We start from the raw sequence: 9911 nt of genomic DNA, 5'->3' as shown, positions 1-9911 counted from the left end.
ATATGAAATCTTTACTACTTTGAGCCTATAATATGATGAAATTTGAATAATGATTTAAATTTAAATACACATATTTTTGATGCAAAGAAGTGTGATCAGATAATTAAACACTTTCAAGCAAAAATATATAATATAATGGGTAAACTCTGAATGTAGGGAATGGCATGGGAATGTGAGTTTAGGAGAAAATGGAACAATGACAAATTTAAATCTTGCTTATTGATATTTTTAAATAGATGACAAATATCAGATTGATATGGTAGCTTGATACCAATGGATAAATTTACAAGAGTAACCTAATGGGTTTTTTTTAGATGGTGATATTTTCATAATGTAGGAAATTACATACTTTCATATTATTTAAAGTTATAATTAGATATCTTAGATACCACTTTAAAAATATGCGCAAATATATATAATTTTCTGATAAAAATTTTTCGATATATTCAAGAAATAATATTAGAAGATACTCATTTATAAAAACTTGAGATTTGAAAGTTTTATTGGCCTCCAGATTCATTCTTGATAAGGTAGTCACTATTTAGTGCCTTGCCTTATCACATTGGAGTCTGAGGCTTTGATATATAGTACTTTCTAATTTGATCATAAATGAATTGAAAAACTAGGCAGGACTGAATATTGTGAATACTGTGAATGACTGTTGAATGCAGAAGGCAATAGAAGTGGATAAAAGAAAAATGAAAATAGTAAGAGATCAGATTGTGGAAAAGAATTGAAAACCAAGTAGAAATTTTTAAGTTAATTATAAATGAAATGTGCATGAGTACTTTACATTGGCTATATCACAGGAAGTTTGAGGAGAAAAACAATGTAACACTCGTTAAAGTTACATGATATTTGAGGGACGCAATATCGTTAGTGCTAGGCTAAATAACAGGAATAAACAATCCCGATATTATTGAATGATAACAATGGATAAAATCATGATGTTAAGATGTTAAGACTATATTAAAAATCTACAATTAACAGGAAAGTTCACTATTACTGTTAATAGCTAAGTTATTTCTTACCAGTTTAAAGCATTAAGAGTAGACTACTGGATAAAATGTAAAATGTCTTTAAAAACTGACAGAATAAAAGAAATAAAAACGAGTCTCCAGCTCCCAGTGCGAGCAACACAGAAGACGGGTGATTTCTGCATTTTCAACTGAGGTATCGGGTTCATCTCACTAGGGAGTGCCAGACAATTGGTGCTGGTCAGCTGCTGCAGCCCAACCAGTGAGAGATGAAGCAGGGTGAGGCATTACCTCACCTGGGAAGCACAAGGGGGAAGAGAATCCCTTTTCCTAGCCAGGGGAAATGAGACACACAACACCTGGAAAATCGGGTAACTCCCACCCCTATACTGTGCTTTACCATGGGTCTTAGCAAACGGCACACCAGGAGATTATATCCCACACCTGACCTGGAGGGTCCCACGCCCAGGGAGCCTCCCTCATTGCTAGCACAGCAGTCTGAGATCTAACTGCAAGGCGGCAGCTGCTGGGGGAGTGGCGCCTACCATTGCTGAGGCTTAAGTAGGTAAACAAAGCTGTCCAGGAAGCTTGAACTAGGTGGAGCCTACAGCAGTTCAAGGAGGCCTGCCTGTCTCTGTAGACTCCATCTCTGGGGACAGGGCACAGCTAAAGAAAAACCAGCAGAAACCTCAGCAGATGCAAACGACCCTGTCTGACAGCTTTGAAGACAGCAGTGGATCTCCTAACATGGAGGTTGAGATCTGAGAACAGACAGACTGCCTGTTCAAGTGGGTCCCTGACCCCTGAGTAGCCTAACTGGGAGACATCCCCCACTAGGTGCAGATTGACACCCCACATCTTACACGGCAGGGTGCACCACGGAGGCGAAGCTTCCAAAGCAAGAATCAGACAGGTACACTCGCTGTTCAGCAATATTCTATCTTCTGCAGCCTCTGCTGCTGATACCCAAGCAAACAGGGTCTGGAGTGAACCTCAACAAATCTCCAACAGACCTACAGCAGAGGGTCCTGACTGTTAGAAGGAAAACTAACAAACAGGAAGGACACCCGCACCAAAACCCCATCAGTACGTCACCATCATCAAAGACCAAAGGCAGATAAAACCACAAAGATGGGGAAAAAGCAGGGCAAAAAAGCTGGAAATTCAAAAAATAAGAGCACATCTTTCCCTCCAAAGGATTGCAGCTTATCGCCAGCAATGGATCAAAGCTGGATGGAGAATGACTTTGATGAGCTGAGAGAAGAAGGCTTCAGTCCATCAAACTTCTCAGAGCTAAAGGAAGAATTACATACCCAGTGCAAAGAAATTAAAAATATTGAAAAAAGAATGGAAGAATGGATAACTAGAATAACCAATGCAGAGAAGGCCATAAACAAACTGACAGAGATAAAAACCATGACACGAGAAATATGTGACAAATGCACAAGCTTCAGTAACCAACTCGATCAACTGGAGGAAAGAGTATCAGCGATTGAGGATCAAATGAATGAAATGAAATGAGAAGAGAAGTCTATAGAAAAAAGAGGAAAAAGAAATGAACAAAGCCTGCAAGAAGTATGGGATTATGTGAAAAGACCAAATCTACGTCTCATTGGGGTACCTGAAAGTGAGGGGGAAATGGAACCAAGCTGGAAAACACTCTTCAGGATATCCAGGAGAACTTCCCCAACCTAGTAAGGCAGGCCAACATTCAAATTCAGGAAATACAGAGAACGCCACAAAGATACTCCTCGAGAAGAGCAACTCCAAGACACATAATTGTAAGATTCACCAAAGTTGAAATGAAGGAAAAACTGTTAAGGGCAGACAGAGAGAAAGGTCGGGTTACCCACAAAGGGAAGCCTATCAGACTAACAGCAGATCTCTTGGCAGAAACTCTACAAGCCAGAAGAGAGTGGGGGCCAATATTCAACATTCTTAAAGAAAAGAATTTTCAACCCAGAATTTCATATCCAGCCAAACTAAGTTTCATAAGTGAAGGAGAAATAAAATCCTTTACAGACAAGCAAATGCTTAGAGATTTTGTCACCACCAAGCCTGCCCTACAAGAAACCCTGAAGGAAGCACTAAACATTGAAAGGAATAACCGGTACCAGCCATTGCAAAAACATGCCAAAATGTAAAGACCATCGATGCTAGGAAGTAACTGCATCAACTAGCGAGCAAAATAACCAGCTAATATCATAATGACAGGATCGAGTTCACACATAACAATATTAACCTTAAATGTAGATGGACTAAATGGTCCAATTAAAAGACACAGACTGACAAATTGGATAAAGAGTCAAGACCCACCAGTTTGCTGTATTCAGGAGACCCATCTCACCTGCAGAGACACATAGACTCAAAATAAAGGGATAGAGGAAGATCTACCAAGAAAATGGAGAACAAAAAAAAGCAGGGGTTGCAATGCTAATCTCTGATAAAACAGACTTTAAACCATCAAAGATCAAAAGAAACAAACAAGGCCATTACCTAATGGTAAAGGGATCAATTCAACAGGAAGAGCTAACAATCCTAAATATATATGCACCCAATACAGGAGCACCCAGATTCATAGAGCAAGTCCTTAGAGACTTACAAAGAGACTTAGACTCCCATACAATAATAATGGGAGATTTCAACACTCCACTGTCAATATTAGACAGATCAATGAGACCACAAGTTAACAAGGATATCCAGGAATTGAACTCAACTCTGCACCAAGCAGACCTAATAGACATCTACAGAACTCTCCACCCTACATCAACAGAATATACATTCTTCTCAGCACCACATCACATTTATTCCAAAATTGATCACATAATTGGAAGTAAAGCACTCCTCAGCAAATGTAAAAGAACAGAAATTATAACAATCTGTCTCTCAGACCACAGTGCAATCAAAGTAGAACTCAGGACTAACAAACTCAATCAAAACCGCTAAACTACATGGAAACTGAACAGCTTGATCCTGAATGACTACTGGGTACATAACGAAATGAAGGCAGAAATAAAGATGTTCTTTGAAACTACTGAGAGCAAAGATACAACATACCAGAATCAGTGGGACACATTTAAAGCAGTGTGTAGACGGAAATGTATAGCGCTAAATGCCCACAAGAGAAAGCAGGAAAGATCTAAAATTGACACCCTAACATCACACTTAAAAGAACTAAAGAAGCAACAGCAAACACATTCAAAAGCTAGCAGAAGGCAAGAAATAACTAAGATCAGAGCAGAACTGAGAGAGATAGAGAAACAAAAAACCCTCCAAAAAATCAATGAATCCAGGAGCTGATTTTTTGAAAGGGTCAACAAAGTTGATCGACCGCTAGCAAGACTAACAAAGAAGAAAAGAGAGAAGAATCAAAGAGATACAATAAAAAAGGATAAAGGGGATATTACCACTGACACCACAGAAATACAAACTACCATCAGAGAATACTATAAACACCTCTACACAAATAAACTAGAAAATCTAGAAGAAATGGATAATTTCCTGGACACTTACATTCTCCCAAGACTAAACCAGGAAGAAGTTGAATCCCTGAATAGACCAATAGCAGGCTCTGAAATTGAGGCAATAATTAATAGCCTACCAACCAAAAAAAGTCCAGGATCAGATGGATTCACAGCTGAATTCCACCAGAGGTACAAGGAACAGCTGGTACCATTCCTTCTGAAACTATTCCAATCAATAGAAAAAGAGGGAATCCTCCCTAACTCATTTGATGAGGCCAGCATCATCCTGATACCAAAGCCTGGCAGAGACACAACAAAAAAAGAGAATTTTAGACTAATATCCCTGATGAACATCGATGCAAAAATCCTCAATCAAATACTGGCAAACTGAACCCAGCAGCACATCAAAAAGCTTATCCACCATGATCAAGTGGGCTTCATCCCTGGGATGCAAGGCTGGTTCAACATACACAACTCAATAAACGTAATCCAGCATATAAACAGAACCAAAGACAAGAACCACATGATTATCTCAATAGATACAGAAAAGGCCTTTGACAAAATTCAACACCCCTTCATGCTAAAAACTCTCAATAAACTAGGTATTGATGGAACATATCTCAAAATAATAAGAGCTATTTATGACAAACCCACAGCCAATATCATACTGAATGGGCAAAAACTGGAAGCATTCCCTTTGAAAACTGACACAAGACAGGGATGCCCTCTCTCATCACTCCTATTCAACATAGTGTTGGAAATTCTGTCTAGGGCAATAAGGCAAGAGAAAGAAATAAAGGGAATTCAGTTAGGAAAAGAAGAAGTCAAATTGTCCCTGTTTGCAGATGACACGATTGCATATTTAGAAAACCCCATCTTCTCAGCCCAAAATCTCCTTAAGCTGATAAGTAATTTCAGCAAAGTCTCAGGATACAAAATTAATGTGCAAAAATCACAAGCATTCTTATACACCAGTAACAGACAAACAGAGAGCCAAATCATGAATGAACTTTCATTCACAATTGCTTCAAAGAGAATAAAATACCTAGGAATCCAACTTACAAGGGATGTAAAGGACCTCTTCAAGGAGAACTACAAACCACTGCTCAGTGAAATAAAAGAGGACACAAACAAATGGAAGACCATTCCATGTTCATGGATAGGAAGAATCAATATCATGAAAATGGCCATACTGCCCAAGGTAATTTATAGATTCAATGCCATCCCCATCAAGCTACCAATGAGTTTCTTCACAGAATTGGAAAAAGCTGCTTTAAAGTTCATATGGAACCAAAAATGGCCTGCATTGCCAAGACAATCCTAAGCCAAAAGAACAAAGTTGGAGGCATCACACTACCTGACTTCAAACTATACTACAAGGCTACAGTAACCAAAACAGCATGGTACTGGTACCAAAACAGATATATAGACCAATGGAACAGAACGGAGTCCTCAGAAATAATATCACACATCTACAGCCATCTGATCTTTGATAAACCTGAGAAAAACAAGAAATGGGGAAAGGATTCCCTATTTAATAAATGGTGCTGGGAAAATTGGCTAGCCATAAGTAGAAAGCTGAAACTGGATCCTTTCCTTACTCCTTACACAAAAATTAATTCAAGGTGGATTAGAGACTTAAATGTTTCACCTAAACCATAAAAACCCTAGAAGAACACCTAGGTAATACCATTCAAGACATAGGCATGGGCAAGGACTTCATGTCTAAAACACCAAAAGCAACAGCAACAAAAGCCAAAATTGACAAATGGGATCGAATTAAACTAAAGAGCTTCTGCAGAGCAAAAGAAACTACCATCAGAGTGAACAGGAAACCTACAGAATGGAGAAAATTTTTGCAATCTACTCATCTGACAAAGGGTTAATATCCAGAACCTACAAAGAACTCAATCAAATGTACAAGAAAAAAACAAACAACCCCATCAAAAAGTGGGCAAAGGATATGAACAGACACTTCTCAAAAGAAGACAGCCAACAGACACATGAAAAAATGCTCATCACTCGCCATCAGAGAAATGCAAATCAAAACCACAATGAGATACCACCTCACACCAGTTAGAATGGCAATCATTATAAAGTCAGGAAACAACAGGTGCTGGAGAGGATGTGGAGAAATAGGAACACTTTTACACTGTTGGTGGGGTTGTAAACTAGTTCAACAATTATGGAAAACAGTATGGCGATTCCTCAAGGATCTAGAACTAGAAGTACCATATGACCCAGCCATCCCACTCCTGGCTATATACCCAAAGGATTATAAATCATGCTGCTATAAAGACACATGCACACATATGTTCAATGCGGCACTATTCACAATAGCAAAGACTTGGAATCAACCCAAATGTCCATCAGTGACAGACTGGATTAAGAAAATGTGGCATATATACACCATGGAATGCTATGCAGCCATCAAAAAGGATGAGTTTGTGTCCTTTGTAGGGACATGGATGCAGCTGGAAACCATCATTCTCAGCAAACTATCGCAAGAACAGAAAACCAAACACCACGTGTTCTCACTCATAGGTGGAACTGAACAGTGAGATCACCTGGACTCGGGAAGGGGAACATCACACACCAGGGCCTATTATGGGGAGGGGGGAGTGGGGAGGGATTGCATTGGGAGTTATACCTGATGTAAATGATGAGTTGATGGGTTCAGCACACCAACATGGCACAAGTATACATATTTAGCAAACCTGCACATTGTGCACATGTACCCTAGAACTTAAAGTATAATAAAAAAAAAAAAGAAAAAAATAAAAACTACAATGAGATATTTTCTTATCCCAGTTTAAATGGCTTAAAATGGTACCCTTTCCTTCACATCATTGCCAGCATTTGTTACCGCCTGTCTCTTGCTTGTAGAAGAATGGTTACCAGAGTCTGGGAAAGGTAGTTGGGGTTAGGGAAAATTGGCAATGGCAAATGAGTTCAAAAAAATAGAAAGAATGAATAAGACCTACTATTTGATAGCACAACAGGATGAATATAGTCAATGATAACTTAATTTTACATTTTAAAATAAATAATATAATTGGATTGTTTGCAACTCATAGAATAAATGCTTGAGGGAATGGATACCCCTGCTCCCTGTTGTGCTTTTTTCACATTGCATGCCTGTATCAAAATGTCTCATGTACCCCATAAATATATACACCTATTATGCAGCCACAGAAATTTAAAAAATAAAAAACTGAGGCTAAAATTGGACAGAATATTACAAAATACTTAAATACTGGTATTTAGTCAAAAAACGTGTTATCTCAAGTTTACTTGATACTTGCTATAGACCAGGTACTATTTTAAATATTGATCTATATTAGCTCATTATAATAACTCATTACCTTTCCCCATACACCCTCTGATAAAGGTATCAACACTTATTTTGTTATTAATTTTAAAAAGTCACAGTCCATGAAAAAGAAGAAAATACCTAAGATAAATAACTTATTTTTTGTTTTATCCAATCCATAAGATAGAAAAGCTTAAAATCTGTAGCTTTCTAGAACTGAAAGACAAATTCAAGCATCCTCGTCATAACATCTCATTTTAACAATTATGCAATTGATTGCTGTGCCTGGGCTAAAATCACAATCATAGTTGAATCAAAACTCTTGTAATGCCTCATCCGTTACTTTAACATAAGACAATGTATTTTATCACCAATATTAGGAAAATAATAATACCTGTGTCAAGTGGTTGTTTTGAAAAGTAAACTAGTTAGCACATATAAAACAGTGCCTAGTATATAATTAGCATTCCATCAATTCGGGCTAGTATTTGGGTAGACTAGTGATTAACCTTTCTCACCTTAAAACATTTCATTTCTTTGGAAATTCTCAGATTTCTCTCATATTGTTCTGCCATTTTTAGGCCTTAAATCTTTCAAAAGTACAATTAATTACATAAGTGCTCAAAACCTAAAATTATTTGCTAATGACCTAAACGTACTAACAATTATTCAAAACTGTTATTTAAATATTATTTAAAAGTGTTTTGTTCTGTTAAAAGTTGAAAATGAGTTTACTTGCACTGACTCTGTACTTCTAGCAATTGACGTTTATGTCTGAACAATATAATAATGTTTTGAATACAGTCATCTTGTGCTTTGTCTAATAATGTATGCAGTATTGAAGTTAACTCTGAAGCAATAATATATACCTAGAATACTTTTCTGGTGCACAATTTTGATTTTTAGTTTGGTGCTGCTAAAGATGGGAGGAGATGGGAAGGTTTTAAGGAAGAGGGTCCACATGCTTCTAGGAGTTTATCAGTCTCTGAGGATAGGTGAATTTTGAATTTGAAAATGCCCTCACCTCCAAACTGAAAATATCCTTAAGAACATACGCCTATTTATCCCACGTAAGTGCATGACCCTAAGGAAATATGATTATTCCTGAGGCTAAATAGAATATTGGGACTAGGGTATATATATTTGTTAGACAAAACAAAACAGTTGCATGATTAACTCTTGAATAAATTATTGAGATGTTTTAGAATAAAACCCAAATGAACATTTAAGACTTGAAGATAAATAGAAAACGTATGAGTTTGGTTAACTCAACAAAAAGCAACAAAATATTTGTAAACATTCAGAATATCAACTGAAAACTTCAGTTTTTATCCAAATGTTTAGCATCATAAAATACAGTTCCTCAACTCCTTTCAACTTTTGGGGAACAATCAGGTGGTTTAGGAGAAACTGGTGTAATATCTATACCACATTTTGGTCAGGAAATTACAATTGCACTGTTAACATTTTTAGGATCACATTTTGAGTTTCTATTCTATGTACCTATTAATTATTCTCTGATAGAAAATAGTGTTTATATTCACATTTATTAAGAGTGTTCTAGAACTTTCCATGTAAGTAATAAAAAAACACGCAAATAATTTTTATGTAAATTATTTTTTACTATGAGGTCAGTTTGTGCTAGATAAATCTAGAGTATACAATTTTACCATTAATGTAATTGACATCTACCACAGTTGTTAAATATTGAGTTAAGAATGCTCATAGTAAAATCTTATCAGCTTTAAAACTATTGAATATCTGATGCAGTCTGTGGGGATTAGTGTTTTCAGTAAAAAGTTCTCCAACATGAGCAGCTGTGTTTTGTCAAGAAGTTTCAAATCCATAATACTCAGTTATTTCTTCCCTTCTTACATTTTACATCCACATACATTCAGATGCCAAAATATGTCTGAGAATGAAAAGGTGCAGAAAGAGAGAAAAGGAGAATGTGATAAAGAATAAGAGAGAGAGAGAGAGAAACAAAATAGATTGTTGTCAATTCAAAATTTTTCCTTGAGTTCTTTGTAAACTATGTACACATAAGAGAACTAATTACAGCAGTAATTTTCATCCATGAGCTATTTCGTTTTTAGACAGAGTCTTACTCTGCTGCTCAGGCTGGACTGTGATGGTGTGATCTCGACTCACTGCAAC

Source organism: Trachypithecus francoisi, unplaced genomic scaffold (assembly GCF_009764315.1).
Source record: "Trachypithecus francoisi isolate TF-2019V2 unplaced genomic scaffold, Tfra_2.0 Lachesis_group0, whole genome shotgun sequence".
Taxonomy (NCBI): Eukaryota; Metazoa; Chordata; class Mammalia; order Primates; family Cercopithecidae; genus Trachypithecus; species Trachypithecus francoisi.
This window is presented reverse-complemented; position numbering follows the sequence as displayed.